We start from the raw sequence: 18,064 nt of genomic DNA on the forward strand, positions 1-18,064 counted from the left end.
GTAATTAAAAGATTACAGGACTGAGACCCAGAAGACATTTCCTCTTATTCCTAATACTGAACAGCAGTAAAATATCCTCACCTTTCTAGGTCTCAGTTTTCTCATATATAAAATGGGCAACATGAACAGGATTAGGGGTCAGCAAACTATAGCCTGTGGGCCAAATCCAGACCACACCCATTTTGTACATACTGCAACACAGCCCATTTGTGTAGGTCGTATCTATGGCTCCTTTTCTGATGCAACAGCAGAGTTGAGCAGTTGCAATACAAAGCCTGAGATATTTATGATATGGTTCTTTACAGAAAAAGTTTGCTGGGCCCTGGATTATCTCTAAGATCATTTCAAGCTCTAAGTTAGAAACACACCTCTACTGTTTACCAGTGGGGTGACCTTGAGCAAGTTGCTTACCCTTTCTGGGTCTCTGTTTCTTCATCTGTAACACAGGAAGGATAATAAAAGAAACAACTTCATAGGCTCATTGGTTAGACTAATTGAGATAAGTCATGTAAAGAGCATAGTGCAATCCAAGGACATCATAAAGTCATAGCAAAACTTAGCCATCATCATCAGCTTCATCCTTATTAATAATAGTGCTATAATTTCCTACTTTATTAAAAAATAACAATATACTTAACATTATATATAGTCTGTACAGTTTTATATTAATATTTTTTTAGGCTTACATCCCATGGCAGATTTAAGGCTATGACCAGGAATGTCTGGAACTGGCTGTGGTAATGTCATTCCAGCATGCTGGGCCCTCCTCCCACTGACAATTCTGGGGGCACCTCCAATCTGTACACAATAGCTAGAAAGAGTATCTGTAATCTAGGAAAACGGAGACCTCTGTGTATTTTGCATAGCTAAATAAAACCACCATTCTATGGGTTTGAGCAGGGAAATGGCATAATCACAAAACTTCTACACTGATATTAAATCCATAACTCCCCATGTGATAGATAAGGGAGGATGTTACTTAAATAGTTTAGTCATCTCTGGGTTTATTCTTGGGTGCAACAACTCTCATTGTCCTTCATAGTTAAAGTTCATTTTCCCCAAGCACAAAAAAGTGCATAGAGACACTTCCTCGTTCTCTACTTTAGCTTCTTTGACCAAACACGATCTCTGGGGGTGGTTTTGGTTTGCTGAGTCAAGAACCCATGTATCTGGTAGCTCCAATATTTTCCTCTGTGCACCCAGGGTCTGGAGAGAGACTAACCACTCCAGGAGCACCCCAGAGAAAAAGTCCTCTACTTCCACAGAAGGAAGCAAAATCCTCCTCTGAATCCTTCCATGACTGTGTCAGCTGCTGAATGCCATTCCGTGCTCATCTCTAGAGCTGTGTTACATCTGCCTCAATAGATGGAGCTACTGTTTGCATCAGAATAGATGTTAAAATCCTTTCCAAAAGAGCAAAATGATAATGAGCTCAGATATAAATGAAGTGTAATATCCAACACATGACTTTATGTCAGTGTTACTCAGTTATGAGGCTGTAAAAAATGAATTCTGTTGTGGTGAATGTCAATACTTTACACTGAAGGTTCAAAAACCCACAGTTTTTGAAGTGTTTCAAACCATAGGGAATAAAAATGGAAGTTTCCAGTAGCTTGTCTTTGCAAAGAGAAAGTGGAAATTGAAATAAAGAGGGCAGGCAATTGGGACTCCTGAAGCAACCAGGCTTATGTTCCTCATTTTCAGTGCCTTATTCAATTTTAATCAGACAAAACAAGTTCTTCAAATGTGAGTCAATAGCATTAGCTTCTTAATTGCTTCTAAATTATTTTTCTTTTTTCTCCTAGACACTCTTATTTGATGTCATGTTGAGCCATGGTTTTGTTTTTTAGAAATCTATTTATGCAGACAGCTCACCATGGTGGTACAAATGTTGCTGTGAGTACAAACTGCATCTCTGGATGTACACATACATAAAATGTCCTCATGTAGAATTTGATCTCCTGCTGGATGAGCAAGCTCTGTGATATTTGGCCAGATGAAGGGACACTAGAGATGATTCACATTTGAATGAAGCAAGTGAGATCTCTTTACCTTTTGGTTTAGTCCCTGATCTGCAATAGATGCTCCCTCCAATGCCTTTTGCCCTTTTCTCTTCTATGGTTGTGGTCAATTTACATGACAGTGAGTGGTCAGAAGCTAGAACTTGATGTAGTATAGAAAGAACAAAACACAACAGATACACAAAGAAAAAAAATGGATGATATCATTTAATACCCACCGGGTTAGAGAATAGTTTCCTTTTTGTTATTTCTGATGATAATCAGATATCTGATTATTGGATACTTAATTTGGTCATTTACCCACTCAGTAGAATTTCACTATGGCTTATTTTAGTTCTACATTATTGTAATCATTGGGGATACAGAGACTATGTGAGAGGTCCATTTCCCTGTTCTCACAGATTTTACAGGTCAGGGATGAAAGTAGACATAGAGACAGACACTTAGTGAAGAGAGTAAAGAAATAAGCTGACTGAAATAAGCTTTTTCTGCAATTATTTTTCAAAAGATAAAGTATTATATGATGGGATCTCAGTGCTCCCTCTCTCTGTCCCTTACCTTCGCCACTACATACATGGAAATTCTGTTGTTTTTCAACACCTGATTCTCCCACAAACGTTTTATTATGGTAGCTTCTACCATAAAAGTTTGCTTTGGCTTACAGCTTTACCTATACAAATGCCGTCTATTTGAGTGCATGTATATATGAAAGAGAGAGAGTCTCCTTAGGTTGTTATAGGACTTTTAATTATAAGTGAGATCCAACTCCTTTCTCAAAGGATTAGATTAAGAAATAGGAAAGAGAGCAATGATATGTGCCATCTGTAGGGAAGAGCTGGTGAATAAAGAGTATAGAACACTTCTGCAGAAACTGGCCTGGGGATTTCTGCACCCTATACACTCCACCCTTTACATCTCTACTCTCAGGATCTTCTCTTGAACTATTGAGGTTTCAAAAGAAATCTTCTTTCATATCTTTAAAGTTCCATTCCCAGCCTAGGATCGACATTGTAGAATGACTAGCTTTTTACCCTAACCACCTTAGCCTCTAGAGCTTCTTTCTATTCCAGAGTTACAAAGCCCTGAGCCTCACTCCATAGACTTCATTTATTTCAGCCCCCTTCTCTTTCAGCTTAAGTGTCAAGGGCAAATGGCAACTTGAGTGCCATTCTTACAGGTGCGCAAAACAAAGAAGTTTTGCAGTAAGCCATGTTGCTCTTCCATGCTATGAAGCTGGCTTTGCAATGTTGGGTCCAAACTGGTCCAAGTCAAACTTTCGTTGTGGGCTAATGTCAGTTTCTTAGACTGTATCCTACTTTCTAGGGTGGGTTCACCAAATCGTTTCCTGCACACAACCATATTCAGAAGACCAGGCCTTGATATTCTAGGATGTGGTTGATGACTCATTTTTTCCTAATAGTCTTGTGAGCAATTCTAGAGGAAGAGTACCAGTAGGTAATTGCCTCAGTTATACCCAAGTTAACTGTGTATATTAGACTTATAGCAATATACTGTGGTCTGAAGAAATTACTCCTAACAGGTGTTATGGAATGTATACTATCATTTTGAAGTATTTACTCAGAGTCACAAATGTGTTTTATTTTGTTTGGTTTTGGAGAAGTCTTCAATTGGGATGGAGGTGACTAGTAGTTTTGCCATCATAATACAAAGAAGAAATCACAAGCGTCTTTTGAGAGTGGACTTGTCCTCACTGTATCCACACCACAGTGACCATTTCACCTCTTCATGACCTCTGGAAGCTGTTATTAGAAAGTGGCTAGTTCTGCCAGTCATTTTTGTGTGTTATTTCTAAGGAAAAATACAATGGAATAATTTTTTACTTCTTTGGACTGTGACCATTAATACCTGGAGTAAATATTACCTTATGCCCTGAGTCAATCACATTCTGAACATGGTACTTGTTCAAGTTCAAGGTCCTTGAACTTCTTCATAACAATGCATAGCCCCAGGGCCTCAGGTCAGGAGGTCAACAGAGGAAAAAAGGATATAATTAATCTTGAAATACCTAGGGCTTCTGATATAGGTATTTTTAATGTCTGAAAAGTCTGTTACTAGTTGCAATCTTGCTGAATACACCCCAAAAATGTACTTGACTTGGATGGATGATTGAAATAAGAAACATGGCAATTCATTTCAAAAACTGAAGTCACAGGAAGAATGAGAAAGAAATCCAAAAGCTATAGTAAATAATGCTAAAATAAGTACTATATTAAAAAGTTGTTAGACTTCCGTAAGATTTAAATATCTCAAACAACAACAAAAAAAGTCAGTGACTTTATCCTTTTAATGACATGTAAATCACCAGATTCCCGCTAAGTAGAAAGTTACTATTAATGGTAAGAACAAAATACCCCAAACAAAAAGGAGCTAATGTAGCTTAATTTTTCCTTAAAAGTATGAGTCAAAAAGCTGCAGCAAGAAGTACAACAGATATTTCAACAACCTGCATACGTACCAAATAAAAACAGGAGCAAATGAGACTCTCCTTCATAAAGGTATCTCAGGACGATTATTTGCAAATCAATTTGTGAAGGACATAGAAATAGTGCTTTCTGGTTTGGGTCTTTCTGGAAGCAGCATTTTTCTTAGTAATTTTGAGTAATTGTGAAGATTGCTTCATAATATCTAGTTTAGTGTGGCAGCTTCTAAGAGCCCACCACAGGTACACAAGCTGGGCTCGGCATAGAAGGGGGTTAGTTCCTCTCTCAAGACCAAGCTTGGCCAAATTAGTGTATTCTCCATACCACGTGCATTTTATATTTGGCTCCCTTTCATTTATCTCAATCCATGATTACCAAACTTACTACTAGTTCAACTACCATTGTCACTTTTGGCTGCCCCAATTTACGATCACAACTTTCCGATAAGCAGCACCTGTTCTGCCTTCCTCCTCCCCCAAAACATTTAGTCTTGACACCTTCCCAGAGGTGACACACACTGAAGTAGAATTACAGGTAAAGGCATGGGCAGGAGAGAACTAGGTTCAATTCTCAGCCCTGAAACTTGCTATTAATATGACTTTGAAGAGTCTGTGCTATTTCTTCATTTATAACAGACAGATAAAAAAATTTTCCCTAAGGATTGTGAAGATTTTAAATGATACAATAAAGGCACTTTGGACTTGACGCTATGCCTGGAAAAGAATTGGAACTTGATAAACAGGAGTGAGACTAGATATTTTCATTGCTCTAGCTGTTATCATAGACTACCTGAGGTCCAAGGCCTTCCTTTTCATGTCCTTTCCCTTGTTGTACCCAAGTCTAGGTACTGTCACCTTATCACAGAGCCTCTAAATCCACGGTCCCTAGGATATCCCAGCCTAGCAACAGGGAGATAGTTCAGAGCCACTTTGAAGTTACTGACTTGGTAAAAATCCACCTTCAGAAGGAAAGCCCTGGAGTGCCTGGGTGGCTCAGTTGGTTAAGCTTCTGACCTTGGCTCCAGTCATGATCTCGTGGTTCATGAGTTCGAGCCCTGTGTCAGGCTCTTTGCTGACAGCTCAGAGCCTGGAGCCTGCTTTGGATTCTGTGTCTCCCTTTCTCTCTCTCTCTCTCTCTGCCTCTCCCTCCCTCTCTCTCTCTCTCTCTCAAAAATAAACATTAAAAAATAAAAAAAAAAAAGAGAGAGAGAAGGAAAACCCCAGGGCACAATCAAGTCAGGGAGGTAAATGTCAGGGTGTTGAATCTTGGGGTAACAAATCTTGCATCCCTATTTTGAACACACGTTCCAAGGTTGTGGTTGGCTTACCTATGTCTGAATGCTTTCTTGATTACCTAAGCAATTGAGAAACTGCCCCCCACTCTCTTTTCTGATACTCATACTCTCACACTGAAAACGTGACACCACAGGCCCTATCTTCAGATCTAGGACTTGAGCACTGGGTATATTCTGGAGGAAAGCCTGGTTCTAGCATCAGAGGGTGGGAGCCTGGGGATGAGGCTGGGAAAGCCCTTTCCTACAGTTTAGGTGTGAGATAGTCAAATGAAAAATGGTAGCACCCTTTCACTAATTTATTTGTAAATCCTCTGGTCTCACTTTCTTCCACCATTTTTTCTCATTAGCTCTAATAAAGTCAATATATTGTCTAATTCTTTTAAAGACTCCACCTTTTGAGTGTGTTGAGAGAGAGGGATTATTACCCCTGATTCCTACTAGCTAAGTTTGGAAGCCCCCTTAGAATTTAAGGGGAGCCCTCTGAAAAGAACTTCAACAAAGCTATCACCTCTTCCAGGGGGTTTCAGAATGAGGGCAAAGACAGAAACAGCAGCTGGTAAGCTATAAGCTATGGCTTTTCTTGATCCATCCTGTGTAATTCTCTCTATTCAGACCTAGGAGACACAGGACAACCTTTCATTCTCTGTTCTCCACTGACGCCTAGATCCCACTGTCTTGGTTTTGTAAGTGGAAACCTAACACTTATCATACTTACCATCATATCCAGGGCCCACACCAGGTAGGTTTGTTAGAATCTTATTGGAGATTTCCAGAGTTTTCCCAGCAGGGTCTCCCTTCCACAAAATTCGGAGGAGAGGAGCTGCTTCTGATTTTCTAGTTAGCAGAGGTTTTAAAACCCAGCGAGGCATTCATAGGGGGAAGAAGAGGTAGATTTATCACAGTCACATTCCAGAGTTGAGTGTCGCCAGGGGACCCTCTGTCCTGGATTGGACACCAGCACATTTGCAAAGGGCTTGTGGTATGGAAAGGCAGGATATACAGCGGTGTAGGCTTGCACTAGCACAAGCTCAGAAGTAAAGACCCTGGGCCACTGTGGGCCCTGGATTCATTGAGGGCTGGTAATCTCATGCATAGTTTATACTTTCTTTGAATCACAGGATCAATTGCAGTAGACAAAATATACAATGTTAATTCAAACTCTTGAATGGAGCTATAGCTACCATAGATGTTTACTGTTACTTTCATTAACTTAAATTGTCAACATGGTTTAAAATAATAAGAATTTTCCCCCTCCTAATGCTGTTTCTTATCATAGACAATGGCTTGAAATAAAATATCATGGCTACTATTTGACCTGAATCTACTTTTAAACAGTCTTACTGAATTCCTAAAAATACAAACTGAGGTGCCTTCCAGATTTAGCTTTCACTATTGAATTGGGAACAGCATGACTTTGCCATTGCTAATAATACACACACACACACACACACACACACACACACACACACACCCCTATGTATACATATATATTTATGAATGATATTATATATTGCTTTAAGATCTTATCTAAGAAATTGGAAATCCTTTGTAACTTGCTCCTTTTCTTTTTTGGCATTCTGACATTTTTGCAGATGAACAATTGCTCAATATGTAAAGTTTAAATGGCTCTCTTTATTCAATAAAGTATTGTATTATTGAATGAATTACAAAGAGGCAGTATCCTTTGCACATTAACTTTGAATCTGCTGCTTAGAGCAAAATCCTAGTTTTCTTTCAGATGCTAATAACATACTGTCCAGGCAAAGAAAAGTTATTCTCTAAAAGGATTTGGTAAGACTTGGTTTTCTTTCATTATTTATTTTGCTTAATAATGATTTCTTAACAATAACAGAGCAACTTTTCCCCTTACTGTCCATTATGGTAATTTCAACTCCGTTGATGCTTTTCTGCTTTGGGTAAGTTAAAATATTATTGATTATGAAATAATTCAATGAAGAATATAATCCTCTTCTGACGGTTCCTGTTGATGAATATTTTATTTTTTTATAAAGAGAATGAAATGAGTTAGTCCTTTCTTTGTACCTTGCTTAACTATGGTGACTGTAGTAGGTTTTGGAAGATGAAGTTTGAAGAAATCTGAATCTATTAGTCATGAATGTTAATAGGTTAGAATAATGAATACTATGAGTGCAAATGAAAGGGAGTCTGATCATCATCCTTTATGAATCTTCTGGAATTAGTAGCAGAAATATCCATTCATTCTTCTCTATTGAAAGTGTTGATCGTGGTGAAAACTAGCTGATAAGTGAAGATAAATCACATGGATATATCAGCAAGAGTCAAATCTTGAAAACTGAAACCACAGTAGGTATTTCAAGAGTGGGAATTTAATGCAGGGAGGTGGCTACACAAGTGTTAAAGGCATAAAAGGGAAGAATATGACACGAGAAAATACAAGGACAACTGCAGAAAGCATCACCTCCTGGACTGAGGCAACAAAGGGAAAAGGACAGAATTCCAGAGCTGGCAGCTTTGAAGAACTGGAGCTCAGACTTCGGAATAGCAAATGTGCACAGGAGCTGGGAGTACCTCAGAGACAGCAATGGAAGACCAGTTCTGAGACTGTCACAAGAACCTAGAGGTTGAACCAATTGCTGCTTCTGGAATCAAGTATATTGCTGAGAGAATGCTGATAGGAATAGCAAGAAAACAAGGAAAAAGAAATCCCTGTACTCTTCTTTAAGGCTTCCAATCTCTGTTTAGTGCTGTCTATTGGTGGACCCCTAGCGAAACTACAGGCAAAGGGAAAATGTTGTTTGTAGAGCCCCAAATCCCGGCATCATGAGAGTCTGCAAGGGAGGATCTGGAGTTGAGAGACAGTAGCTTCATGACTCGTCCACATGGTTTTATAGAGACTTGTGCATAGTCTCAGGCCTATGGTCATAAATAGTGTGTCCCTGATGGGGAAGAAGGAAGAATGGCAGAGTGACTGGAGCTATGCATCTTTTCCTTATTGTGGCAGTGATAATAACTTCCCACACAATGTGCCCAATCAAATGTGATTTAGTCTTGAAGCTCCAAATACTTAAAAGAACATGTAAGTCCCCATCCCCTGAGTTTCCACTTCATTTTAGTCTCTGATGTCCTTGTATTCTGAATCTCTCAGAAGATTGTAGAAAATGAAAGAGGAGTAAGACATAAATTTAGAAAGTCACTTTAAGTTGGTCTTCCACTTGCCTGAAGCTTTGTGCCATGGCTTGACGTTGATGTATCTTAAAATAAAAGAATTTCAGAATAGAAGTGACCTTAAGTTTTAGACCAGACATTTTTACAGATAGGAAACTGAGGGCTAAAAAGTTAAATCACTTGTCCAAGAACATATTTAGTAGCAAAGTCGATATTGGTTTCTGGGATTCCTCATTCTCGGGGTCATTCCACACTGCCAGCTAGGATTTGTTATTTCATGCATGTTTGTTATCAGTACATATATTCGTTGACCTTAGACATTCCTATGAAATCACAAACAACTTCATTATGATTATGTGCGTGTTGCTGTCATTTCCAAAGAAGATATGAAACCTAGACCCATGTATGTCTCTTTGTCATGACATTGTACCAATACTTTTGGCCATGATTTTTATCAAAATCCAGGGTTCTCTTGGTAGTAAAATGATATGTTATGTCTCACTGGCTGAGAAAACAATTTTCATTGTTATGAGAGCTTAATATGAAATAAAATTTTGTTAATCTATAGCCAGTTGGACAAATCAATTCTGCTGCTGTCCTAAATATTACAAAGATTTGGGCTGGATATTTTTACACTTAAAAAAGTATTGTCTGAAATGTTTTTTATGTATATCTATTTTGCTAGCAGCCTTTTTGAAGTGTATAAAATAATTTTTTGTTCTTCCTCCTTATATACATGGTTTGAAAAACTGTAGCAGAAACCTTTATAAATCCAGTAAGTTAGAGTATAAAAATTAATTGCATTTAAAAAATATTAGCATTTGATTGGGTTCCTAGCCCTTCAATTTCCTATAATTCAATTCAATAAATTCTTATTAATTACTTAATTAGTAGACTCTAATCACTATTACCAAAAGCAATGGTAAAATATGAGCAAAATTATCTTTGTCTTTCCATATACAATAGTTTCACAAGGTTGTTCACACTCGATTTCTATTTTTTGTGTAAGAACTCCTCCACATCCTGTGACTGGCTAAAACTTTTCCTCCTCAACACTTCTTCACTACCCTGAACATAAAGAGTATAATGATTCACTTTAGGAAAGTTTTCATAGAAAAGATGGCCTTTGAATCATGTATTGAAACAATAGAGGGAAGCATCTGTAGCAGAGGAATCAGCAGGTACAAGGCTTAGAAAGGTGAAATAGCATTGAATTTAGGGAACTGCATTGGTAGGGCGGAGATCCTGGCAGAGAGGTCTATAGGCAATTGGATACACAACCTGAAGCACACGACAGAGATCCAGGCTCTGGATCTCAGGGAGTAGATTCAATCGCCAAAGGAAGAATGCAAGGAAAAGAGACCAAAGATAGAAGCCTGAAGACCACCACCATACTGGGTGACAAGAGGAAGAGAAGCCAGCCAAAGACCTGTGAAGAATGGTTGCAGGAGAAGGACCAAGCTGGCATATCCCTGGTAGAACTGGGAAGGTGGCCATTATTGTATGGCATGGCACATCTGGAATGCTATCTCCTACCAATCTAGAGAGAAAAGGGAGACCAAGATTCTCACCAAGGCAAGGAGAAAACAGGGAAAACTGACTTAGCTATCAAAGATAGTTCTGGAAGGATGGCAACATGTATGAAGCGTAACATATGAAGAATACAATATTCTCTTTGTTAATTCTGTAAATGGTGTTTAACCTATGGAAGTGGCTAAGGCTGAACAACATCCTGCCATCAGTCAATATTTGGAAGACAAGTGACCTAGTAACTATTCTTAAGAATTTTATCCACATGTGACAAAACCCTAGCAGGGAACCAAGGATACAGGAACAGGTTATATCTCTTGGGAACTTGGCAAAAACTAGGCGGGAACCCAGCACATCAACCAATAAGCTAGGGTTCCTGAAAGGGATGCAGTTGTGGAGAAGAGAGTGTCATAGAAGAGAATATCATAGAACAACTGACCAGCATTAAGAAATGGGAGATCGTGTCTAAAGTCCAGTCTAATAACCAGGCATGCGTGGGAAAAGAAAGACTAACATTTTGCTCTCTGGATGTTCAGTGGGACACCATGAACATTTGTTTAATGTAAACTCCAGCAATAAGCTTTAAAAAAATGAATTTAATGCAATCCATTTAATTATATTGGTAACACAGTGCTTTACTACTACCAAATTTGCAGAAGTATGATGTTTATACTCCTCCTTTAGTTCAAAAATGACTTTCTTTAAAAGAAACACATGTAAAGGAAATAAGTTGGAGCCCTTAAATAAAATGATTGGATCCACGAAGGTAAAAAGTTATACAGGTTACCTTGTTTTAGGTATAATTTTCTTAATTATCCTTGGAGATACCAGTTTATACTCAGGGGGAAAAAGGGTTTAGTGTTAGTGAAAAGATGAAGTTGTGAAGAAGAAAGAGTAGAAGAAGAAAGAAGAAGAAGGAGAAGGAGAAGAAGAAGAAGAAGAAGAAGAAGAAGAAGAAGAAGAAGAAGGAGGAGGAGGAGGAGGAGAGGGAGGAGGAGGAGGAGGAGGAGGAGGAGGGGAAGGAAAGGGGTAGGGGAGTAGAAGGAGAAGAAGACGAGAAAAATACAACTTATTTGAATATATTCAAGTAGAATAGGTATGTTAGTTTAAGGCCAACCATTTTGATTAAAAATTTTGAGATTAAAGTCAGGTAAATTGGCACAGGGAGGAAAAGACCTTTTTAAAAAGCCAGATAAACATGAGTTTACTCTTTGAACAAAAACCTGTCAGGTAGAAAAGAGACATTTTGAGCCAACCTGTTTACATCAGAGGAAGTGTTGACCAAGTTTGTCCTAGAAGGTAAAGGGAAAATTGCTAATTTTATCTTCCCTGCTACACCCCCACCTAATACAAATATTATCATCCAGTTTCTGAAGTGGACTAAGAAAACTATGAGTGTGTATTTAAATTCCAAAAAAGAATTTAGCCTCACTCCCTCAAATAGCCAGTTCTTTGACCTCATGAAGTTAAACAAAGTGTACATGAGAAGAGACACCAACAGTTACAACAATGGAAATTGTGAAAACAATGTGTGGAATGTTGACATATGCGTTTGTTTGTAAAGACTTTTTTATTTTCTAGAACTGAAAATGCCCCTATACGTCTAATTTTTTGAGGTAAAAAAAGGAAGTCTGTGAAGCAAAGATACCTCCCTTGACTGTTATGTGTCTGTGTGCTTTCTCTCCTATTGTACTCATGTCTGCTACATACTCATGGGGAAAAAAATACACCTTTTACCTTATATTCCAGGTTCAGAATAAGGGGAAGAAGTTATCAGCATCTGACTAGACAAGGAAGAACCGTATTGTTTTATTGAAGCAAAGCTCATTTGGGTCCTAATGGTTCGAGTACCAGTAGTGTTTCCACTAGAAAGTTCTGTATTTTTTGGTAAGTGTTGAACTCAGCAGTGGCACTTTGCTTCACCTTTATTCAGAATTTAAAACCTAACAACCACACAAGTGACATCCTTAAATGTCGAAATATAACATTTCTTTTAAATAATTTTGTAGTGGGGCGCCTGGGTGGCGCAGTCGGTTAAGCGTCCGACTTCAGCCAGGTCACGATCTCGCGGTCCGTGAGTTCGAGCCCCGCGTCGGGCTTTGGACTGATGGCTCAGAGCCTGGAGCCTGTTTCCGATTCTGTGTCTCCCTCTCTCTCTGCCCCTCCCCCGTTCATGCTCTGTCTCTCTCTGTCCCCAGAATAAATAAACGTTGAAAAAAAAAAAATAAATAAATAATTTTGTAGTGATACGAGATTTAAAACAAATCTGTCTGGGCACCTGAGTGGCTCAGTCGGTTAAAAGTCTGACTTTGGCTCAGGTCATCTCATGGTTCATGGGTTCAAGCCTCATGAACTGTGCTGACAGTTCAGAGCGTGGAGCCTGCTTCAGATTCTGTCTCCCTCTCTCTCTGCCCCTCCCCTACTCACACTCTATCTCTCTCTGTCTCTCAAAAGTAAATAAGAGCTAAAAACAAAACATAAATCTGTCCATTTATGGTACTATAATGAGAATTAAAAATGCAATATCATCCTATATTTTTGGCAATATCTTCACTCACTTAATTAATTAGCTAATTAATTAATTAATGTGTACAGTGAACCACTCTTCAAGGTGCCAAGGACACAGCAGTGAATAAAACAGAAAAGAAAAAAAAAATCCTTGTAATAAATTTACATTTTAAAAGGAGAGATGAATAAAAATAAAATGAGCAAATTGAAAAATGTATTAGAAGGTGATAAATGCTTTGGAAAGAATTAAAATGGGAGCAGAAGAGACAGCTTTCAGGAATTGTGAGAGCCCAGGGTCTGGCTCCAATTTTAAATAGACTTCAGGAAAGGACTGACTAAGAAGATTTGATTCAAGAAGGAGATAAGGGAGCAAACCATGCAGATACCTGAAGGAAGAGCAAATCTGACATAAGTGTTCCTGATGTGTTTGAAAAATAGCTAGTCGGGCAGCGTGACTGGAATGGAGTTTTGGAAGAATAAGAGACCAGGTCAGAGAAGTAAGACAGACCATGTACGTTTTTACTGAGTGCATTAATAACAGATTGGGGGGGTAGTAGTGAAAGAAGAAGAGCTAGTTAGGAGGCTCTTGTAACAATCTGGGTGACAGATGATGGTGCTAGCAAGGGAGGTGGTGAGAAGTTGTTGGATAACGAATCTATTTGACAGTAGAGCCAACAGGATTTCCTGACCGAGAAGATGAGTAACTGGCAGAACGAAGTTACCACTAACATGAGGAAAACTGTGAGTGGAGCAGTTTGGAAAGGTGAGAGACACTTGGAATTAATTCTCTTTTGGGGCATGGTAAGTTTGAAATCTCTACGAAATACAAATAGAGATTGTGGCATATTCATTTGGGTATATGCCCTTGGGACTCAAGGGTGAGATCTAGGCTGCACATGTACATTGGAAGTTACCAATGTTTGGATGATATTTCAAGTAATAATACTGGATGAGACAATCAAAGATGTGGATTTAGATATAGAGAGGAGGTCTAAGAACCAGGGAACTCCACCATTTAGATATTGAGTTGACAGAAGCAAAAAAAGGCTAAGGAAAAGTGGCCAGTGAAGCAGAGGGGAATACAGAAGCCACGTGAAGATAACTTTTCCAGAAGAGGGAGTGACCAATTTGCCAAGGACTGCCAAGAGCTCATGTAAGTTGAGAGTGGAGAACTGACTACAGAGCTGAGCAACATGTAGTAGAAATTTCCATGTGACAATGATTGCTTCAGATCTTGAAAACCAGATGCTATGATTAGATAACCCTGGTCAGCCACTTCCAGATTGCCATGACATTAGAATGTTGTGGTGATATATTTTAGGATTAGAGTTTTTCCCGTTGTACATGGGAAGAACATATTTCCTCGAGGTTAACTATTTCATTGTAAATTGTCTCTTTTTATTTTGTTATGGCTTTATGGGGTATAACTGATGCAAAAAAAACTGCATATATAGAGTGCACAATGTGATAGGTTTTTTTTTTTTTTTCAATTTTTTTTTTTTTTCAATGTTTATTTATTTTTGGGACAGAGAGAGACAGAGCATGAACGGGGGAGGGGCAGAGAGAGAGGGAGACACAGAATCGGAAACAGGCTCCAGGCTCTGAGCCATCAGCCCAGAGCCCGACGCGGGGCTCGAACTCACGGACCGCGAGATCGTGACCTGGCTGAAGTCGGACGCTTAACCGACTGCGCCACCCAGGCGCCCCTGTGATAGGTTTTGACATACACCTACACATATCTGTGGAACTATCACCACAATTAAGACAATAAACATATCTATTTGTCTCCAAAGTTTTCCTGTTTGTAGTCTATACCCACCCCATGCCCAGCAACCAGTGGATCTGATTCCTGACATTTTTATGTTTACCCAAGTATTTTTTCCAGCTTTATTGAGATATGATTGACAAAAATCATATATAGTTAGGTTGTACAATGTGATTTTTAAAAGTCTACAACATGATGATTTAATATATATATTAAATATTTATTAAATATATTTATTAAATATAAATATATATTAAATATATATATGTATTTGGTGAAATGATTTTCACAATCAAGTTAATTAGCACATTCATTACCTTACATAATTACCATATTTTTCTTTGCTGGTGAGAACACTTGAGATCTACTCTCTTAGCAAATTTCAAGTACAAAACACAGTGTTATTAACTATAATCACTATGCTCTACTCTCCAGAGCTTATTTATCTTATAACTGAAAGTTTGTACCCTCTGATCACTCTCCCCATCCCCCGCCCCCCACCGCACTTTTAGCCTTGGAAGCCATTCTACTCTCTGGTTCTTATGAGTTCAATTTTTTAAATTCCACATATAAATGGGATCACTCAATATTTGTCATTTTTTGTCTGGTTTATTTCACTCAGCACAATGAGTTCCAGGTTTATCCATGTTGCCAATGACAGGATTTCTGGATTTATTTTATATATAACAATATAATAAATATTCAGCTATACATAATATATATTATATATTTTAAATATATCTCTCTCACACTTTCTTTATTCATCTATTGACAGACACAGTTAGGTTGTTTCCTATTGGAAACATGTTGGCTATTATGAATAATACTGCAGCAATGAACATGGGGGTGTAAACATCTCTTTGAGATACTGATCTCATTCCTTTGGATATACACTCAGAAGAGGGATTTCTGGATCATATGGTAGTTCTTTTTAAAAATATTTTGAGGAACATCTACACTGTTTTCCATAGTCATTATACCAATTACATTCCCAACAACAGTGTACAAGTGCTCCCTTTTCTCCACATCCTTGCTAACCTTTGTTATCTCTTGTTTCTATGATAGCTATACTAACAGGTGTGAGGTGATATCTCATTGTGGTTTTGATTTGTATTTCCCTGATGATTAGTGATGCTGAGCACTTTTTCATGCACCTATTGACTATTTATATACAGTATACCACACTGTTATATGTATATATCATGCAGGATATATGTACAGTATATATGCACACATATATGTACATACCATATGGTGTGTGCATGTATGTGTGTGTGTGTGTGTATATATATATATATGCATACACACATACTTATATATATCTACATGTATTCCATCAAAGGTACCCAGAACTCTGTTTGAATGTAGAACTAATGTAATAATCAAAATATCATTCCTCACTAAGATGTAAGAGCCTCTAAAATTGTTATGCAGCATATTACTCACCCCCTTGGAAACCATGTGCTCCAAAAATTTACAAGGAAGATTCAGGAAGCCTGATCATAATGGCCTATGTGAAATTAGTCCAGGGCACTGAGACTCATTCTCAGTAAATGTGCAGTGGGGCTTTTACATGCCAATAATGAAAGAAGAGACAAAGGCAGCCTTGTTTCATAAAATCGTAACTTGTTGACACTTGAGTTCTAGGAATTAAGAAAGGGCAAGATATCTATAATCACAGTGATCTTAAGTAATTTAAGAAACTTAAGCCATAAAATATATTATTATGAGTTAATATAAAGATTGCCAAAGTAGAAGCATTTCTTTTCTAAGTGATTTTGCTTGTACATTTTATCAGCTTCTAATGATAACAAGCTTTACCTGTAAGCTGAAAATTGCCTTGCAGAAACCTACAACCCGGTGAGTTAAATGTATTTCATTTATAACTGCTCAGTGAGCAAGGAAAGACCCAGGGGCATTTAGGAGTCAGAAAACCTGCCTTTTCCTCGATGTCGTAATTGTAACTACAGTACAAAGAATAAATGATAAATGAGACAATGATAGATGAGTATGGTATGAATTATATTTAGAAACTCAAATATAAACACATCATATTATTTTGTGCCAGAATTTTTTTTCCAGCCCAGAGAAGTGATCCTATTCTCATAAAGCAAATTGAAGAAGAAAAATTGAAGACACTAACAAATGAAAAAAAAAATGCATGTGGAATTCAAATATGCAAATGATAAGTATTCCTTTTGTACATGCTGTCGATGGAAGAACAGAGTACATGATCACAGCTGGAATTCACGCTGGGATCTTATACAATGTAATATTAGCAGCCACCTTCAGATCAGGCACACCCCAGCTGTTCACTTTACAGAACTTGCCTCCTCCTTTTCCTTTCCAGTCCCCTCCAGTAACCCTTCACACTAGCTTTCCTCATTGTTTTAAAAGGCAGAAATGAAGCTAAAACCTTTTGCGTAAAGCAAAAACACTATAAAGCAGAAGGCAAACCCTAAGCAGTTATTTAAAAAAAAAAAAAAGATTTTGCTTTAGTAATTAGAAATTCTTTCCCTCCAAACCAGTACCATTTCAAAACTCTTGTTCTGCATTTCAAGGACAGCCATTGTCTTCTGTGCATGCTGGAGCAGCTGATATGACCCTAATGCTTTAGTGGATGAGTATCAGGATAAAAATTTTTGCATTGTTTAATCTCCACTCTCTTGTGCTTGATTTTTTGCATTTTGTTTGAATAAATGTATATCTAGTTATGCTGTCACGTGAGTATCATGCTCTGCATAATTTACAGAAATATCTACTATGAAAAAATACTTCCACTTCCTAATATATAATTGATTTGTGACCATGAGCAAAATTATTTTTTCCCATGGTGTAGTGAGGTGAACAGCGTCCTCCAGAAAGATATGTCCAGGTGCTAATCTCTGGATTTGTGAATATTACCTTATTGGCAATTGACATGATTAAATTAAGGGTTTTGAGAGGAAGAGTTTGTCCTGGATTGTGCAGGTGGGTTTGTCCTGGATTGCAAAATCATATGTATCTTTATAACAAAGAGGCATAGGGAGCGCCTGGGTGGCTCAGTCGGTTAAGCGTCTGGCTTCGGCTCAGGTCATGATCTCAGTTTGTGAGTTCGAGCCCCGCACAGGGTTCTGTGCTGACAGCTCAGAGCCTGAAGCCTGCTTCGGATTCTGCGTCTCCCTCTCTCTCTGTCCCTCCCCTGCTCGCACTCTGTCTCTCTCAAAAAAATGGATAAATGTTAAAAAAGAAAAGAAAGAGGTGTAGGGATTTTTGGAGGAAAGGAGGTAATGTGACTACAGAGGCAAAACTCAGAGTGATGTAGCTATAAACCAAGGGACTCCTGAAGCCACAAGAAGCTGGAAGACACAAGAAAGAG

The sequence above is a fragment of the Leopardus geoffroyi genome, chromosome C1, assembly GCF_018350155.1.
Source record: "Leopardus geoffroyi isolate Oge1 chromosome C1, O.geoffroyi_Oge1_pat1.0, whole genome shotgun sequence".
In the NCBI taxonomy this organism is placed as follows: Eukaryota; Metazoa; Chordata; class Mammalia; order Carnivora; family Felidae; genus Leopardus; species Leopardus geoffroyi.